Source organism: Pteropus medius, unplaced genomic scaffold, assembly GCF_902729225.1.
Source record: "Pteropus medius unplaced genomic scaffold, Ma_sr-lr_union100, whole genome shotgun sequence".
NCBI lineage: Eukaryota > Metazoa > Chordata > Mammalia > Chiroptera > Pteropodidae > Pteropus > Pteropus medius.
In genome coordinates, this window is record NW_024349224.1 from 1,635,822 (window position 1) to 1,654,147 (window position 18,326).

At 41.7% G+C, this 18,326-nt stretch overlaps 1 long non-coding RNA gene across 3 annotated transcripts in view; it reads right to left on the reverse strand.

Annotated features, from left to right (window-relative positions):
- Positions 1 to 5,670: 5,670 nt before the first annotated feature.
- LOC120617233 (uncharacterized) overlaps positions 5,671 to 18,326 on the reverse strand; it is a 30,066-nt gene continuing 17,410 nt past the window's right edge. For all 3 annotated transcript variants that reach the window (XR_005656835.1, XR_005656834.1, XR_005656833.1), the window contains 2 exons: positions 10,810 to 10,906; positions 5,671 to 6,577 (listed from right to left, as the gene is read on the reverse strand). This is a non-coding gene — a long non-coding RNA (uncharacterized LOC120617233). The remainder of the gene's footprint in view (positions 6,578 to 10,809; positions 10,907 to 18,326) is intronic.

Sequence of the window (18,326 nt, forward strand, 5' to 3'; positions counted from 1 at the left end):
AGACTTACCAGGCAGATGGGAGAGCACAGAGGCAAGGGCAGGGAGGTCAACAGCTTGGTGGTGTGGGGTACACCAAGTGCAGGGCAGAGTTAAGGCTGGAGAGGTGGGCCGTATTCAGCTACGTAGGATCTTTGCGACCGTGGGAAGGAGCTTGGGCTTCATCCTCGGCAATAGTGCAATAAGGGTTTTAAGTTGGGGAGTAACAGGATCAGATTTGAAACTGAGAATGCTTGATCCAGGTATCAGACCTGGAGCACCGGAGAGGAAGGACAATAGAGGGGAGGGATTTTATAAATAAGATCATAATGTTAGCAAAACTCGAGGAGCTGTTTTGCCAGGGGTTAGGGGGTGGTCAGGAACATTTCCAAGATGGTTCTCAAGTTTCTACTGCAAAGGACTAGATGAAGAGAAGTAGCCGAGGAAGAGTACCTCCATTTTCCCCAGAGAGTGGTGTAGTGTGTAATACAGGAACCCGGGCCTGCAATCCAGGCCCTGAGTGTTCTGAAAGTTTCATTTGAATAGGTCCTTTTTCTCAAAATCTCCCAAAACAGCCACTTGGCTGGGGTGGGTGTCGAGGTCTTTAACCGTTTTTGAAATGGCTGAGGTGGCAGACACTGCCAGTTGGCTGATGCGACTCCATCCAGGCCCCCTGTTCTCTCGTTACCTCAAACTAGGAGTGGTCATGTGGTGTTATGCTGGTCATTAAGACATAAACCCTTGGATGGGAGACCACCTAGGAAGACCAGGTGCTGTAGGCATAAAAAATAAATAAGGGATTATAAACTGACAAGGTCCTTGCCTCGCCAAAAAAAAAAAGACATAAACCAAAGTGAGATTTTGGGAAAGGTTGTAGTTCCTGATAAAATCAGACTCATGTCAGAAACTCTTTGTCCTTTGCCTTTCACACTGTCTGGAGCATGAATACGTGGCCCTTAAGGTGCAGCAGCCATCTAACGACAACGAGGCCATGTGGTGTCACGTTAGTTATCGTTACTTAACAAATCACCCCCAACACTTAGTGGGTTAAAAAAACGAACATCATCTCAGCGCCTGTGCGTCAGAAGTCCGGGTGTGGCTCTGCAGTCTCATCCGAAAGCTCAGCCAGGGGGAGATCCACTTCTGAGTGCCCTTGTTGGCAGGCCCCAGACCCCCATCAATGGGCTCTTCACAGACCTTCCTCGCAGCATGGCGACTGGCTCCACCGAGAATGGGTGATCTGAGAAAGAACAGAGTGAATACGACGGAAGCCACATGCGTTCTGTAGCTTCATCTCTGCAGTGGCAGCCCATCACTTCCGCTGCATCCTATGAGAAGCAAGTCGCGAAGTCCAGCCCACACTCAATAAAAGGGAATTGCACAAGGGCAAGAATAACAGCGAGCGGCAGGCATCACCGGGAGCCATCTCAGAGGCCTCCTACCCCGGTGCCATGCACGGACTTACGACCAATCCACTAAAGATGAACAGAAAGCTAGGAAGTGCCTGGGTCCCCAGCGGCACTGTTGAATAGCTACCCCCGTCAAGCCTGCCTCCCTAAATTCCTTAAAATGTGAAAGAGGGAAAAGAGCTCAAAATAAGATACACAGCTTATGACCCAAGATCTCCAATCTTAGGTATTTGTCCAAGAGAAATGAAAACATATGTCCACAAAAAGAATGTAAGAATATTCATAATAGCTTTATTCATAATAGGCCCGAATTGGGAAGGAAAACCCATAAATGTCTATCGAACAGGTAAATAAACAAATTGCAGTATATTCATTTCATGGAATACTAATCAGCTTTTTAAAAGAACAAATTATTGATACATGCGACGAAATGGATGAATCCCCAAAACATGCTGAGTAGAAGTCTTCCACAAAAGCACACACTGTATGATTTCGCTTAAATGCAGTTCTAGAACCTGCAAAACTATGCTGTGGTAGAAAAAATTCCTAGCAGTATTTTGCCTCCGGGGGGTACGGGTGAGGATAGAGGAAAGGGGTCTGAACGAAATGTCTGGGCTGATGGAAACAGTCTGTATCTTCGTAGGGGTTTGTGTTACGTAAGTGTTTGCATTTGTTAAAACGTATCGAATAATACACTTGAAACTTGGGCATTTTATTTAAATTTTACCTCAACAAGAACCTTAAGCAGAGATGAACTCTAGATAATGACACGTATATTAAGGTATTAAGGGTAAAATGTGCTAATGCCTGCAACTTACACAAAAATGCATTAAAAAAAAGATGGCTACATGGATAAAGTGATAAAGCAAGTATAGTAAACTGTCAATGGTACAACCTCGGTGGTTGGTATAAAAGTGATCACTTCAAAATTCAAGTAGTTTGTATGTCTGAAATTTTTCACAAGTTATAGGAAACAAAACCTACTTATTTAAGCCACTGTTCATTAGGTTTTCAATTATTTGCTGTCAAACATATTCTTTCCTTACACTGGTAACAAGGGTTTTCTACAAAATGGATGAAACTAGCCCTAACGTTTATTCATCAATTTAACATTCACTAGGTACCTACAATGTGCTAGATCTTGTGTCATTAGTGGGGGAATGATCTCGTGAGAAAAAAGTCCCTGATGTTGTGAATCTTGTCATCTAGCAGAGAAGATAAATACATACTATCACACAGATAAATTTATTACTACTGTGATCACAATTAGGAAGAAACAATACTAAGGCCTCTGTCAAGGAGACCTGACCCGTGATGGGGTGGAGCAATCAGGGAAGACTTCCTGGAGGAAAAGTGCACGATAGGTAGAGTTAAGGTGAAGAGGAGCGGCAAATATTGACACAAAGAACGGCATGGGCAAATTAGCTAAGGTAAAAGAAAGCGAAAGGAGACTCGTGGCTGAAGCACCTACAGAAAGAGGACGAGAGAATCCGACACACTGAGGACAGGAGCCAGGGGAGCCCACGTTCCACGGGCTTGATTACTCCTCTGCTCCAGATCTTCCACGTGCTGTTCACGTGGCTGCAGGTGCTCATCTGGCAATATGCAATCCGACCAGGCAGGCGCTTCCTTGATAACAGGTATTATGTACCTGATGAACCGAAAGGCTATTCAAAGCTACTTTTTATTCCCTTTTATAATTAGGACCCATCTGTTTAGGGAGATGGTGGGTGGACAATATTGGGGGCGGGGGGCTGAGATGTAGCAGCCCCCATCTCCATAGCTTTGATACTCAAACCAAAGTTTCTACCAAGGAGCCTTTTAAAGCAGCGGTGCTCAACCTTTGTGGCACCAGGGACCGGTGCTCCTGTGATCATCTAATGCCTGATGATCTGAGGCGGAGCTGAGGTGGTGATGCCGCGCTGGGGAGCGGCTGCAGATACAGATGGAGCTTCACTCGCTCACCCCACTCCACCTCCTGCTGTGCAGCCCGATTCCAAACGGGGTTGGGGAACCCCATTTTAAAGCTTTTCTTTTCTGGGAAAAGAGAATGACAGCACTAGGATGCTTGGCAGGTCTTTGTGTATATAAAATTTCTCATTCTTCTTGAAATCCAATATTAAAGTTATAAATTTAAAGTTGTAGTTCCTACTTTTCCAAAGCAATGAAGAGATAATCACAATGAAAATGTAGTTACTTTGTATTCTGCTCAACATTTACACTCTGTAGTTTCAGAAACAAATAATCTATGATTAAAAACGGAAAAAAAAAAAAAGGTACAAATTGCCAAAGACAAAGATGAGAAGCCTCATCTTTATCCTGAAAGAGGGTTTTTTCCTCCCACACGGCCAATAGCACAATAGGTCAGGGAGCCCTCACTGCAGAAAAGCCATAGGCTCAGAGTGACTCAGGAGGCCAGGCCTCCTTCCCAGCGGGGTGCCTCCGGACAGTCCAAGCCAAGTACCAGCCTTTGCTGACGCCGAACCCAGCCCCGCTGGCCTGTCCTGGTCACAGAGGAGCCTCCAGGGCTGTCCCTCGCCCTGCTCTGCCTCCTTAGCTCTTTCTTCTCACAGTAGTAACACTATTTATTGGCCATCTACTCTGTGCCTGTGCCTTCCATTAATTGTCCCTCCTCCTCCCCAAACCCTGCAAGGTGCTATCAGGAGCCTCGTTTTAATGTCAGTCAGGAATCTTTCTTTTGCCAAAATGGAAAACCCAACTCAAAATGGCTTAAGCGAAAGGGTCTTTACTGGCTCACAGAACCAGAAAATCCTAACAGCAGTTCCCATTCCAGGCCTAGTTGGGCCCATCTCTGCCTCTCTGGTCCACACCCGCCGCTGGAGGTGGTGGGAAGGTAGCAGGATAACTCAGCATCCTCTACCTGCTCCGTTTCCTGTCTCATCACGTCACTGCCTCTGTCTGGGCTTCCTACCCATCCCCCAACCATTCATTTGAGCTGAGTATTTCCGAGCGAAGTCCAGCACCCAGCTCTGAGGTTTCACAAGGGGTCTGAGAATCGAAGGAAAGATGGATGGTCATAAAGCAACTACCATGCAGACTAAGTGTACAACAGCACTTTCTCTCACGTTGGCCAAGCTACTGCTCTCACCCTCTGTGACTTTCGGCCTCCTCCTTGAACTGCTTTTGAAATGAAGTCCATCCCACCCTCCTGCTCTTGGCCGTTACCCTGTCGGCCTGAGCTAAATCAGAAGCTTCACTCTCTTGGGAGTAAGCAAGAGCCCACGCAAACGCTGAGTAGATTCCTCGACAAAGCCAAGGATGGAGCAGTGAAATGAGACGACTCTGACCCGGGTATCCAACCAAGGGAATAACTGGGACCGCGAGCATCCGGCGCTCTGCTCGCTAAACCTGTGTCACAGTCCAGGGCTGCTCGCACCCAAAGGAAGGGACGTTGCATTATGCTTTCTGCTTTAATGGTCCTTACTCGTTGAGCTCAGTCGATTCTACGCTAGGGGATTTCCACTCCTCTCTCCCCCTCCTTTTCTCTGTCTGCCCTTCCCCCGCCCCATTCTGCCTCTCCAGGTAAGATCCATCCACGATGTCCTCTCTCTTACTTCTTACCTTTTAGGTTCCTTCACCCTCCTCTCAATGGAAGAGACACAGCAGGTTGTCGGGAGAAGTGAACCATCCCAGTAGCTTTACCCCGACTTACCCCGCTGCACGTCACAAAAAGTAATTGCAATCCAGCTACAAAATCATTAAGAGGCCATTAATTATGGTCTCTGATGAGCCACCTGTATTTTTAAAAAATATAGAATTAGAATGGAAAACATATGGAAGGGGCTGGCTCTGTGTGACAGAGTAAGTATTATCTCAAAGCATCACGGAGACATGTCTACTGGGTGCGTGGCTTTCGGTGTTAGAAACATGCTTGCATTTCTTCATTTGAAACCATTTTCTGAGCGCCTGAGAACCTTTGAAGAGGCCACTTGTCTCCCAGAAACACTCTTTACCTAGATCTTTGTACGGCTGACTCCCCGGCCTGGCTCTCTGTGTCTCTTCCCCACTCCCCCAAACCCCCACCAACCCACCCCCTCTTTCCCTCTTTCCCTCTCTCTCTCACACACTCTCCCTCCACTCCCTCCTCCCTCCCTCCCTCCCTCTGGGTTGTTCCACATTCCTCCAACGAAAGTCTAAAACACAGGAGAAGCATGTAGTTTTCCAGTAGCTCAGGAACCTTTCAGTCTTCATGCTCTGCCAGGGTCTGGGAAGGTATGAGGCTGAACCGTATGAAATTGCCTTCTTGCAGGTCAAAATGAAAATGTTATATTTTTGAGAAAAACAAAAGCTTTATTTAACCAAAATATGCACTGTTAGCATTAACTGATTTCTCCAAATGATAAATTTCCCCGAATATCAAGTGATATACAGCATATTATAAAATGCAGTTTGTTAAAATGTATTTAAATCCTTCAATCACTGCTTCCTAACTGGAGAATGTTGTTTCTCAGAAACGGTGGCCTCCGACTTCTGTGGTCGAATCTAGATCAATTTTTGATACATAATTTCAACTTCCTGACAATAAGATGCTACTACTGTTAGTTTAAAACAGTAAAAGCAGTTTGGATAAAAAGCGGTAACGAAATGCCCTTTCCGGACACCTCCATACGTTCGTTACCAGACCTTTTTTTGGTTGCGATGATGGTTTTGACACGTTTGGGAACTTCGTCCACATCCAACCACTGTCCAGATCACTTTGAATCCCATTTTTTTGTCAAAGTCATGATGCTCTCCAAGGCAGGTCTCAGTTCTCCCGAATCTTATAAGCATCTCTCTAACCATCTCAGTTTATGATCAGCCATCACCTGATGTTACCCACCTGTCCAACTTTTTCACCTTTCCTATTGCTGCCAGGTGTCGAGAAATCGTGGTAGCAGAAACTCCAAAGTCTGCCGCAAGGCCTCGAATTGCTGTTTTGGGCTTGGCTTCCACCGTGGCTCTCAACCGATCTTCATTTAAAACAGACCTGGGTCTCCCTCGAGGCTCATTTTTCAGACTCAGATCCCCAGAACGAAACTTTTCAAACCACCACCGGATAGTCCTTTCACTAACAGAGTCTTCTCCAAAGACAGAAATGATGTTTCTACTTGCCGCGGCTGCACTATGTCCTAGTTTAAATTCATATAAAAAAAGTATTCGCAAATCTTTCAAAGATACGGTATTGTTCACTTCTGTGGAGAAAACAAACAATAAGAACTCAATCATCAAAGGAAAGTCAAGTGCATAAATATCCTTACGAACACTAAACACCACCACTGAAAACAGACCTGATATTACCTTCGGCAATCATGCTCGGGTTTCAACCTGCCTAGTGTTCGCCATCTCATCTGGAGGATGCGTGTTTTCATCACTGCACGCAGATCTGCCGCCATCAGCTTATAGCAGGAGGATGTTACTTTTCAGTCTTTTGGTTTTCCAATAGGAATATAATTTCCAGTAATTTTATAAATTCATGATTTTATAAATTCCTTCTACCATAGAAGAAATGCTTTTGACCTAAAATATGAGTTGCGCTTTGCAATCCAGGAACTCAGTGCCTACCGAACAATTTTTTCAGTACTGTCAAAGTAAGATCTCAGATCGATATAATGCTTGGAAAAATATTCTCCCATGATGGGTTGATAAATCCGTTTCTTACGTTTCGTGACAGAAATGCTTTTAGGTCTTCCTCTCCCTGTCGCATTTGATCTGAGTGACTGCGACTTCAGAGCTCCGTTTCCTAAGTCCTCATCTACTGAGACTTTACGTTCTTTCACCTATTTCGCTCCTCTTGGCTTGACACTTAATTTTGGGGTAGATGAAGAAAAATAACGTGTTTTAAAGATGCGAAAGAACTGCTCGCCTAAGTTCTCATTTTGCCCCGGCAGTCACGCGCTCTAAAGGGCACGACAGTACACTGCCTAGTGTATTTTTTAAAACAACCATACATGTTTCTTAAACCCAAAAAAAGGAGAGAGATTCAGCAGAATTCTGGACGTTTGGTGTGAATCTTGGGGGAGTCAGGGGGAAGGTTTCTTTTTCGGCAGCTTTAATTCCAGCCCCTTATCAATATTAGGAGAGTGAGTGGCTTTATTTTAAGTCCCTAATTTACTGAACGCGATTTACCCTGCTGTTCCTAAATGGAACAGAAATCGAGAGAAAGGCCTCCCGTTGATATTGTAGATTTAATTGATGCAAGAAGCCACCTCATCCACTTCAAACATGCTAGTTAAGATTCGACCCACAAACAAAACCTATTTTAAAACACAGCTAAATCCGGAAGCAAAAGAGAGAATTTCCCAAATGCATAAAAGAAGGCTGGGGCGGGGGGTGGGGGTGGGAGGCTCAAAGCCACTGTGGTTAAGGGACACGTGACTAGAATTCATATCTCAGAACTACATACAAATAATGGAACAATCTGAAAAAGAGACATTTTAAGACTTAAGACATTTTAAAAGATGCCTTAAATGTTCAAAGAGAAAACAGAAATAGAATCCGTTAGGCAAGAATAGGCCACTGTAAAGAAAGAAACCCCACATTACACTTAGCTGTCATGTCCCCTTCTCTCTCCCGGTTCCTGACGGCGCCTTACTCTTCCCTCGTCCTTCAGGACTTTTTCTCTTTTGAAGACGACTGTTTTGCTGTTTTGTCAAATGTACCTCATTTGGGTGTGGCTAATGTTTTCTAATGACTGAACTAAGGCTATGCATTTTTGGCAAGAATCCCCCAAAAACCATGTATGCTTGTCAGCGCATCATGTCAGTTTCATGATGTCAATATGTTTTTTATTGTGATGTTCACCTTGCTCACTGATTAAGGTTCTTTTCGGCAGGTTTCATCCCTGTGAAGTTTTCTTTCCCTTTGTGGTTAATGAAGATCTGGGGTGAATACTCTGATGCTACACAAATTTTATTTCTCCTCAAATTTTCACTCACTAATTTAACCATCCACCGGTCTGCAATAATTATTCCTGTGTTTAGCCAATGCTGATTTTGATTTCCCTCAATCCTTCCACAGTTATTAACTGGAATTCTACTATAAAGAATTGTCCCTTCCCCTCATTTTTTATTTATAATGTGTGGACTCACAGAAATTTACTCTATTATTCTACAGTTACAGTCCAATGATATTATTTCTCTTGCTTGAATTGGCCCAGCTTTGGCGATTAGGAACTCCTTCAGGCTGGTTCCCATGTTCTTTCGACGCTATCCCTCCCCCTTTTTTAAAGCATCTCATTATTATCTGGCATACCCAGAGATTCCGCTCCCAGGGATAAACCCAAAAGAACTGAAACCAGGGATTCGAACAGACACCTGTACACCAATGTTCATAGCAGCATTAGTCACAATAGCCAAAAAAAGAAAACAACCCAGTGTCTATCAACAGATGACCAGGTAAACAAAATGTGGTATGTATATATACACATATGTGTAAAATGAAAATTATTCAGCTACAAAAAGGAATGAAATTTTAATATGTGCTATAACGTAGATAAATCTTGAAAAAAATTATGCTTAGTACTGAGCTAGACACAGAAAGACAAATATTGTACGATTCCACTTATATGAGGTATCTGGAATAGGCAAACTGACAAACAGAAAGAACAGATTGCCAGGAGCTGGAAAGAAGAGGGGGAAGAAAGGGGGAAAATTTTTAATAAGTATGGAGTTTATGTTGGGGATGATGAAAAGTTTTAGGTATAAACGGTAGTGATGATTATAAGGCATTGCAGATATATTTAATGCCACTGAACTGAATACTTACAAATGGTTACAGTGAAAAATACTATGTATATTTACCATAATAAAAAAAGAAAAAGAAAAAAAGGTCCACCTGTGCCCTAATTTGAAATACCACCTTTGCCATATACTAACTTTCCAAATGAATTTGGGTCTATATTTGTATTGGCTTTATATTTTATTGACTGGTAGGGTAGTCAACCCTCATAGTTTTTAAGTGTTTACCTGGCTATTTTTAAAATTAGTTTTATTGAAATATAATTCACATACCATACAATGCACTCATTTATAGTATAAAATTCAATGGTTTTTAATATATTCAAAGGGCTGTGAATCTAATTTTGGAATATTTTTGCCCTCCGAAAGAAACCGAACCCACTGAGTTATTCCCCATTCCCTGCCATTCTCCTCCCAGGCCTACACCATTCATCTATTTCGTGCCTATAAATTTGATCATGTGGGTATTTCCTATAATTGGCACGGTACAGTATGCGATCTTTTGTGACTGGCTTCCTTCACACAGCACATCTCCGCGTCATGCGCGATGTGGCGCGTGTCGAGGGTCATGCACGATGTGGCACGTGTGAAGTCATGCGCGATGTGGCGCGTGTCGGTACCTCCTTCCTTTTCACTGTCACGTGACGTTCCATTCTATGGGTGCACCACATGTGCTGAGCATCAGTCCACGGACATCGGGCTGTTCCACTTTTCAGATCTCATGAACCATGCTGCTAGTAACATTCATGGACAAGCTTTTGTGTCAACTTGTCTTCCATTCTCCTGAGTGTGCAAGCGCCTCAGAGCGGACCCGCTGGGTCATACTGGAACTCCACGTTCACCCATCTGAGCAGCTGGCCGACGGTTCGCACTCCCATCGGCAGCAAGTGAAGCTTTCGGTTTCCCATTTCCGCACCAACGCTTGGAACTTTCTTACTAGTGCCAGCTTGGCGTGAAGTAGCAGCTCACGATTTCGATTTTCCCTTCCCTAACGACTATTAACATTGAACATCTTTTCATGTACTTATTGGCCATTCGTAGATCTTCTTTGGACAAATTCTATTCAAATCTTTTGCCCATTGTTTCAGTTATTACTGAGGTGTGAGAGTTCTCTGTATATTTTCAGAACGAGTCCCTTATCAACTACAACAGCACGAAGCTGTCTTAGTAGCAGATTTATTGCTGTGCTCCCAAGATACACAGCACCTGGTGCGTGTCAGGCTCTCGATAAATGTAATAAATCTATTCCCGTTTGGGGTTCACTTCTTAGAACATCTTATTTTAGCATAGGAAAAAAACAGGAGTCACAAAAACCTACCTCCTCTGAATACACTTACTGAATCAGCAATTTTTTAGATAGCCTTAATTAGTGGATCGAACAAAATAACTAGGACTTTAAAAAATTATATCACTACTAAAACCAAGGTTCCCTTTCTGCCAGTTAACGATTTCAAATTAAAATTTCTCGTTAAAATGTATTGCAAAGTTTATCAGTATCATGTTAAAGTGGATAAAGAACAAATCAGCATCATAAATTGACTTATCGTATCTAATAAAAGCCAAAGATGTACTTCAATAGATTTTAATATTACAACTTTACCAGCAGAATTTTTTAACTCACAAAAATTCATTTTTAATTCCCATAATAGATACCACAAAGATGGAAAAGTTGGTAAACTCGCAATTACCTGTACAAGGTGATGATTTCTCTGAGTGTTTTACTTTTAGAAGTTTCCTATTAATAAATACATAACCACAGGGACAAGATTTACATGCAACAGGAACCTGGAGGGGGAAAAAATATACATATTACGTTTTACTGTTTATTAAACTGCTCAAGTGTTTCTGTGGTCTCTTCAACAAAACAATAAGTAACTTGAAGGCAGAAATCACACTTATATTTAAATTCCACACCCTCATCAAAATTATTTTAGATAAAAATCGTATCCGTTTTCCGAGTCCTCTACAGTTCCGTGCACGCAGCGAATGTTTAATAATGCCGACGAGAATGCGAAGCACGGAAATTATTTCCTACAATGTCAGTCTCAGAGCAGTCGCAGCATGGATTAGACTAGAAGACAGGATCTGGTTTAGGGAAGATTCCAGTTAAGCCCAGGGTGAGAGGCTGCGGCCTGCTCTGCTGTTCTGGCCGAGGCTGGGTACTAAAATACGTATACGTCTGACAGACATTTCAAAGGAAGGAAGGAACAAGACTTGGTCACAAACTGACTGCTGACAAAAAACCAGAACTGAAAAGGAGTCTAACAGTCTGAACATGAGGGGAAGAGGACCAGACACTAGCAGGTTGAAAGAATAGGAAAAAGAAACACCACTATGCGATAATAGAAAATACACCTACGTTTTGGCCTCTGCCCCACGTGCCTGGCACAGGGCTCCTGGAAGCCTTGTAAGTTCCTGAGTGGTAACAGCACTAGGAGCATCTGCTAATATCTGGTCTTTGAGCGCAGGTCCTGACGCAGAGTTCCTAAATCCCTTGGAATTTCCTGGTTAATAGTGATGTCTTTCACCTTTCAAGATGAAACACTGCACACACAGGAAATAGAAGGGAATTTCCACAACATGATAAAATGCATTTATGAAAAACCCACAGGTATCACTCTCAACAGGAAAGACTGAAAAGTCTTTCAGTCTTTCTCCCAAGACCAGAAACAAGACAAGCAGATCTGCTTCTGCTGCTTTTTCTCAGCACTGTAATGGAAAGCCTGAGAAATTAGGCAAGAAAAAGAAAGAAAAGGCATCCGTATTAAAAAAAAAAAAAGAGAGAGAGAGAAGTAAAAATAAATAAATAAGAGCAGTAAATCTATCTCTATTCACAAGTCACATGATCCTATATGTAAAAAACCATCAAGAACACACACACACACACACACACACACACACAATATTAGGGCTAACGAAGGAATTCAGCAATGTTGCAGGATACAAGATCAACAAACAAAAGTCAGTGTTATTTCTATACAGTAGCAATAAACAATCCAAAAACAGAATAAAGAAAATAATTCTATTTATAAGACCATCAAAAAGAGAAAATAATTAGGAGTAAGTTTAACCAAGATGTAAGGCTTGTACACTAAAAACTATAATCATTGCTGAAAAATTAAAGACCTAAATTAATGGAAGGACAACAATGTTCATGGATGGGAGGTCCTAATATTGCTAAGATAATAATACTTCCCAAATTGATCCACAGATTCAATGAAATACTTATCAAAACCCCAACGGTCTTTTTCTCTGGAAATGGAAAAGCTAATTCTAAAATTCACATGGATTTGCAAGGGCCTCTAGAAAGCCAAACAGTCTTTAAACAGAGGAACGAAGTTGAAAGACTCACATTTCCTAATTTCAAAACTTACTAAAAAGATACAGTGATCAAAACACTAAGCACTTCTGGTTTCCAGTTCCAAATATAAGGAGCATGAAAGTCACCACTTCGTCCCAACAAGTAAAATGCTGAACAAACTGAAAAATCAACAACTCTTCTTAGTAAAATCTGTAAGAGAAGGACGGTCCCAGGGCAAACCACTGCTTCCAAAATTGGAGAGACAGGTGAATACAGAGAATCTCAACGTACCAAAGCAGAAAGTCACATGCAAAAAACTCTATGGGAACCAGTGCCAGCCCAAGAAAAACTCATCTGTAATTGATGAACTGCTGGAGGTACGACGTGGACAAGTCAGAGTTTAAAACTCCAGGACACTCAGTCACGGGATGTCCCCCACGCTTCTGTGATTTTCCACTTCTAGAACAATCGGGTTCTCACAGTAATTGTCAGAGAAAAAGCTCCTGGTGCTTGCCTGCTTCCAGAGGGAAAAGGAACCACTCTAAAATATACTGGAGCGCTCCATTATTCTTAACAAGCCCTGCCCTCAGGAGGAAATAACCAAAGCCTAAACTGCTAGGGTTTTACCAGCCCCTAACTGACCCGGGGGAAGAAATATAACCAACTCCAGTACACTCTAGCCATCTAAGGGGAGGTTTGGAGGGGAAAACCCACTTAGTAGGGGGGACCTACTGAGAAGCACTTGTGAAGTTCACAGTCCAGAGGCACAAGCTCACCGAAAGGCTGAGACCTGATCACAGGACTATAGAATACTTCACCACCTCCTACATCTTAACGCCACATTACTACAGTCCTGTTTATAGCAATTCCTTTTACAGCAATTCCTTTTACCTAGTCCATCAGGCTCAACTACCAAAAAAATTCCAAGGCATACCCAAAGGCAAAAACACGGTTTGAAGAGACAGAGCAAAGTATCAGAACCGGATATGCAGGGATGTTGAAACTCTCAGACCAGGAATTTAAAACAACAATGATTCCCAGGCTAAAGGTTTTAATGGATAAAGTAGAAAGCATGCAAGAACGGATGAGAAATGTAAGCAGAGAGATGGAAATCCTAAGAATAAACCAAAAATAAATGCCAGAAATCAAAATCACTAACGGAAATGAGGAATAACTCTGATGGGCTTATTAGCAGACAACACAGCTGAGGAAAGAATCTCTGAACTTGAGGATATATCAACAGAAACCTCCAAAACTGAAAAAGAGGCGGAAGACTGAAAAAAAGAAAGAAAGAAAAAAAAAAAAAAAACAGAACATAATATCCAAGAACTGTGGGACACCATCAAAAGATGTAACATACACGAAACGGGAACACCAGGAAGAAAAAAAGGAATGGAAGATAGATTTGAAACAACAATGACCGAGAATGTCCCCAAATTAATGTCAGGAACCAAACCGCAGATCCAGGAAGCTCAGAAAACACCAATCAGAATAAATTCCAGAAAAATTACACCTGGGCATATCAACTTCAAACTACAGAAAATCAAAGGTAAAACCTGAAAGAAATCAGCGGGAAAAACACCTTATTGATATAGGAACAAAGAATTACATCTCCTCAGGAACCATGAAATGAAGAAGACAGTGGGGTTTAAAGTGTTGAGAGATAAAACCACCAACTATAATTCTGTGCCCTGAGAAATTAGCCTTCAAAAAGAAAGGAAGAGTAGACTTTCTCAGAAAAACAAAAATTGAGGGAATTTGTTGCCAGTAGACTTGTCTTCCAACAAATGTTAAAAGTTCTTTAGTGAAGGAAAGTAATACAGGTCAGTAACTTGGATGTATATAAAGAACATCAGACAAGGAATAGTGAAGGTAAAATAAAAACATTTTTTTCTTTTTCTTAATTGCTCTAAGACAAATCTGTTACAATAACAGCAACAACACATGCAATTATGTATGTTTGTGTACATCTCTTCCATGTGTATGTATGTTTATGTATATGTAAACGTATGACAACAATAATACAAGGAATCAAAGGGGAGAATTAGGATTATTTTGTTTTTATCAGGTAATCACACTTCGTAAGCAGTATCGTGTCATTTAAAAGTAGAGATGGGTTATTTGTAAACGTATATTAGAAACTATCAGGCAACCAATAGAAAAAGTATAAATGGTGTGCCAAGAAAGAGAGAAAATGGAATCATGTAAAACGCTCAATAAAAACCACAAGAGGCAGAAAAAGTAGGAGAAAAAAATAGGAACAAAGAATAGGGGCGACAGTTAGAAAACAGTAAAAACATAGTACATATTAACCCAACTAAATCACTTTGAACATCGATGGCCTAAATGCGCCAATTAAGAGGCTGGAGAGTGGATCAAAAAACAAGACCCAACTATACAATGTCTACAAAAAACTCACTTTAAATATAAAAATACAAATGGATGGAGAAAGATGAACTACAGTAACGCTAATCAAAAGAAAGCAAGAGTAGCTACATTAACTTCAGACAGTAGACTTCAGAGCAAGAAAAGTTATCAGGGATAAAGCAGGGCATTACCGAATGATAAAGCGGTAAAATTTCCAAGAAGACATAATCCATAATGTGTATGTGCCTAACACCAGAGCATTAATCTACCCGAAGCAAAACCCGACAGAACTGCAAGGAGAAACAGACAAATCTATCATTATACTTGAAGACTTCGACACCCCTCCATCAGAATGGACAGATCCGGCAGGCAGAAAATCAGTAAGGACACGGTTGAACTCAACGACATCACTAATCAGCTGGATATAATGGACATCCATCTTAATGTGTTCAGGCTGCTATAACAAAATATCACAGACTGGGTAACTTGTAAAAAAACAGAAATGTATTCTTCACATTTCCAGAAGCTGGAAATGCTAAAATCAAGGGAACAGCAGGGTCACATTTTTTGTGAGCACCTTCTTCCTGGTTCATGGCAGACTCCTTCTCAATGAGTCATCCTATGGTGGAAGGGCTGAGTTTTTTGAGCCTTGTGTTATTTGAACTGTGTTGTTTAATCTCCATGTATTTTGTGGCTTTCCAGTTACTAGTACTGATTTCTAGCTTAATCCCATTGTGATCTGAGAAAAGACATTGTATGCTTTCTATTCCCTTAAATTTGTTAAGGTGTGTTTTACCACCTCGACAGTTTTTTTAAAAACTCCGGTGAATCAGTTAAAGAAAAAAACCCACTATGGTACTGGTGTAAGAATAGACACAACCCAACCATCATCTGTGATCCAACGATTTTCAAGAATGGTGCCAAGACAATTCAGTGAAGAAAGAATAGCCTCTTCGACAAATGGAGCTGGAGCGGCTGGAAATCTTCATGCAAAAGAATAAAGGTGAACTCTTACTTCGTACCATATACAAAAGTTAACTCAAAATGGATCAAAGACATAAATATAACGAAAGCTATAAGACTCTTAGATGAAAAAAAGGTAAATCTTCGTGACACTGGGTTTGACAATGGCTTCTTAGTTATGACACCAAAAGCACAAGCAACAAAACAGACATACTGGACTACGTCAAAATGAAATCCTTTCTGTGCATCAAAGGACACGATGAAGAGAGTGAAGAGACAACCCACAGAATAGTTTTTTGCAAATATTTGCAAATCGTTTATCTGATAAGGGTCTAGTATCCAGAATATACAAAAACTCTCACAACTCAACGACGGTAAAAAAACCTAATCTAAAAATGGGCAATGAATATGAATAGACATTTCTCCAAGGAAGATATATAAATGGTCAACGGGCACATGGAAAGATGTTCAACGTCTGAATTGGGGAAACGCAAATCAAAACCACAGACATCCTACTTCACACACACTAGGATGACTACGGTAAGTTTTTAAAAACAAAAAATACCAAGTGTTGGTGAGGACACGGAGCAATTAGAACCTTCAATACAATGTCAGTGGGAATGGAAAACGGAGCAGCTGCTATGGAAAACAGTTTGGCAGTTCCTCAGCAAGGTAAATAGACACAGAACTACCACATAACCCTGCAATTCCACTCCTGGGAATATAATTAAAAACGAAATCAGGTGTTAAAAAACAGAGACCTGTACGTGAATGGGTGTGCATCCAGGTACGTCTGGCAACCGCAGCCGAGCCCACTGTTCACAATAGCCAAAAGGTGGAAACCACAGAAACGTCCATCAACGGATGAATGGATTAACGTGGTACGTCCATACAACGGGATGTTATCTGGCCATAAAAAGGAATGAAGTCCCGACATGTGCCCTAAAACGGATAAGCCAAGTGCTGGATGAAAGATGTCAGATACCAAAGGACACGCACTGTACGATCCCAGTTGCTTGGAGTATCAAGAAGAGGAAAATCCATAGAGAAAAAGAGCAAACTGACACAATGCTATAGACATATGCCTTACTGTTAAATAGTACACCTGAAACTTACCGGACTTGGTTAACCAATGTCACCATAAAAAAAATAAATTAAATAAATAGATAGATAGATAGCGAGCGGCCTGGTAGTTGCCAGGGGCTCGGGGGGCTGGGATGGGACCAGGAGCAGTGGCTGTGTAATGGAAACAGGCTCTGATTCTGACGTGATGAAATGTTCTGGAACTAGATGGTGGTGATGGCTGTACGACGTTGCGAATGTATTCAATGCCACTGAAGTATACACTTAAAACGGTTTAAATAGTGAGCTTCGTGTTTTTTACCATGATAAAAAAAAAATTTGTATTTCTACATATAATTAATAGCCACAAAATGAAAATTTTAACAATCCCAGTTACACTAGCACCCCAAAAATTAAATTCATAGGGATAAATTTAACAAAATACGTACCAAACCTATACACTGAAAACTACAAAACACTGTTGAGAGAAATGAGAGGAGTCAGGAAATTTCTCTTACTGAGGGAGGGAAAGTAAAAAGAGGTAATTATCTGAAAAAGGTGCACATTAAGCCCTGCATTTGGGCATGAAAGATGTCTTATGAATGGTTTTAACTGAGGAAGTTTTAAATGAATTTCTAAATCTCTACTTTTTCCAGTTAAGAACAATCAACTTTTACATATAAACAGTATAAAAAAAAAAATCCAATGGGTATGACATGTTTGTAAAGGGTTAACAAAACTTCATTAGAAAAAAAAAAAAGACCCCTGGTGAACCTTCTAGCACTCTGAGCCTGTCACCTGGCAAAGGCAGGACGCCAGCAGTGTTACCAGGCTATACTGCTCATGGTAAACAGGACCGCTTGCTGGCCCCTGGACTGGAAGGCCCGGGTGAAAAGCCACAGCTCTGGGCTTCCCTAGGCACAGAACCACCACGCCATCCCCTGCAAAACCCGGGAAGCTAGGGCTTTGCTCATGAGCTAAAATATGGCATTTCTACGCTATGGCATTTCTACGCCATGGCATGGTTGTTTCTCTACACCCGGGCTGTCATTTGGAGAGACAGAGCCAGCCCTGGGATGCTGTGACCCTCCTTACTGCCCACATTCCGAAGCTGTTCTGATACCCACAGTGTTTCCTGTCACATCCGGGCCCTCGTCAGTCGGAACGTCTAGCCGAACGCTGCTGGGCCACGGAGTCCTAAATCCACTGCATGGCCTGGTCACTGCGCTTTGGGAAGCAGGTATTAAAAATGCAAGAAACCGTGTATAGGTAGGGATGGCAAATGCATCTTTTAAAAAGTTGGAATTATATACACTATTTTAGGGGACAGCGCCTAGAACAATCGGGCTTTAATAAACACTTTGCGCTCAGTACCGTCCTACAAAAAATTTAGACCCAATTAATAATTATTTGGGATAGGCAAATTATTTAAAAGCATATCAAGATCACCAATTTCCTGAAACTTAAGAGAAAATGTCATTACACTGAGGCTCCTTTTGTCGCAGTCAGGCG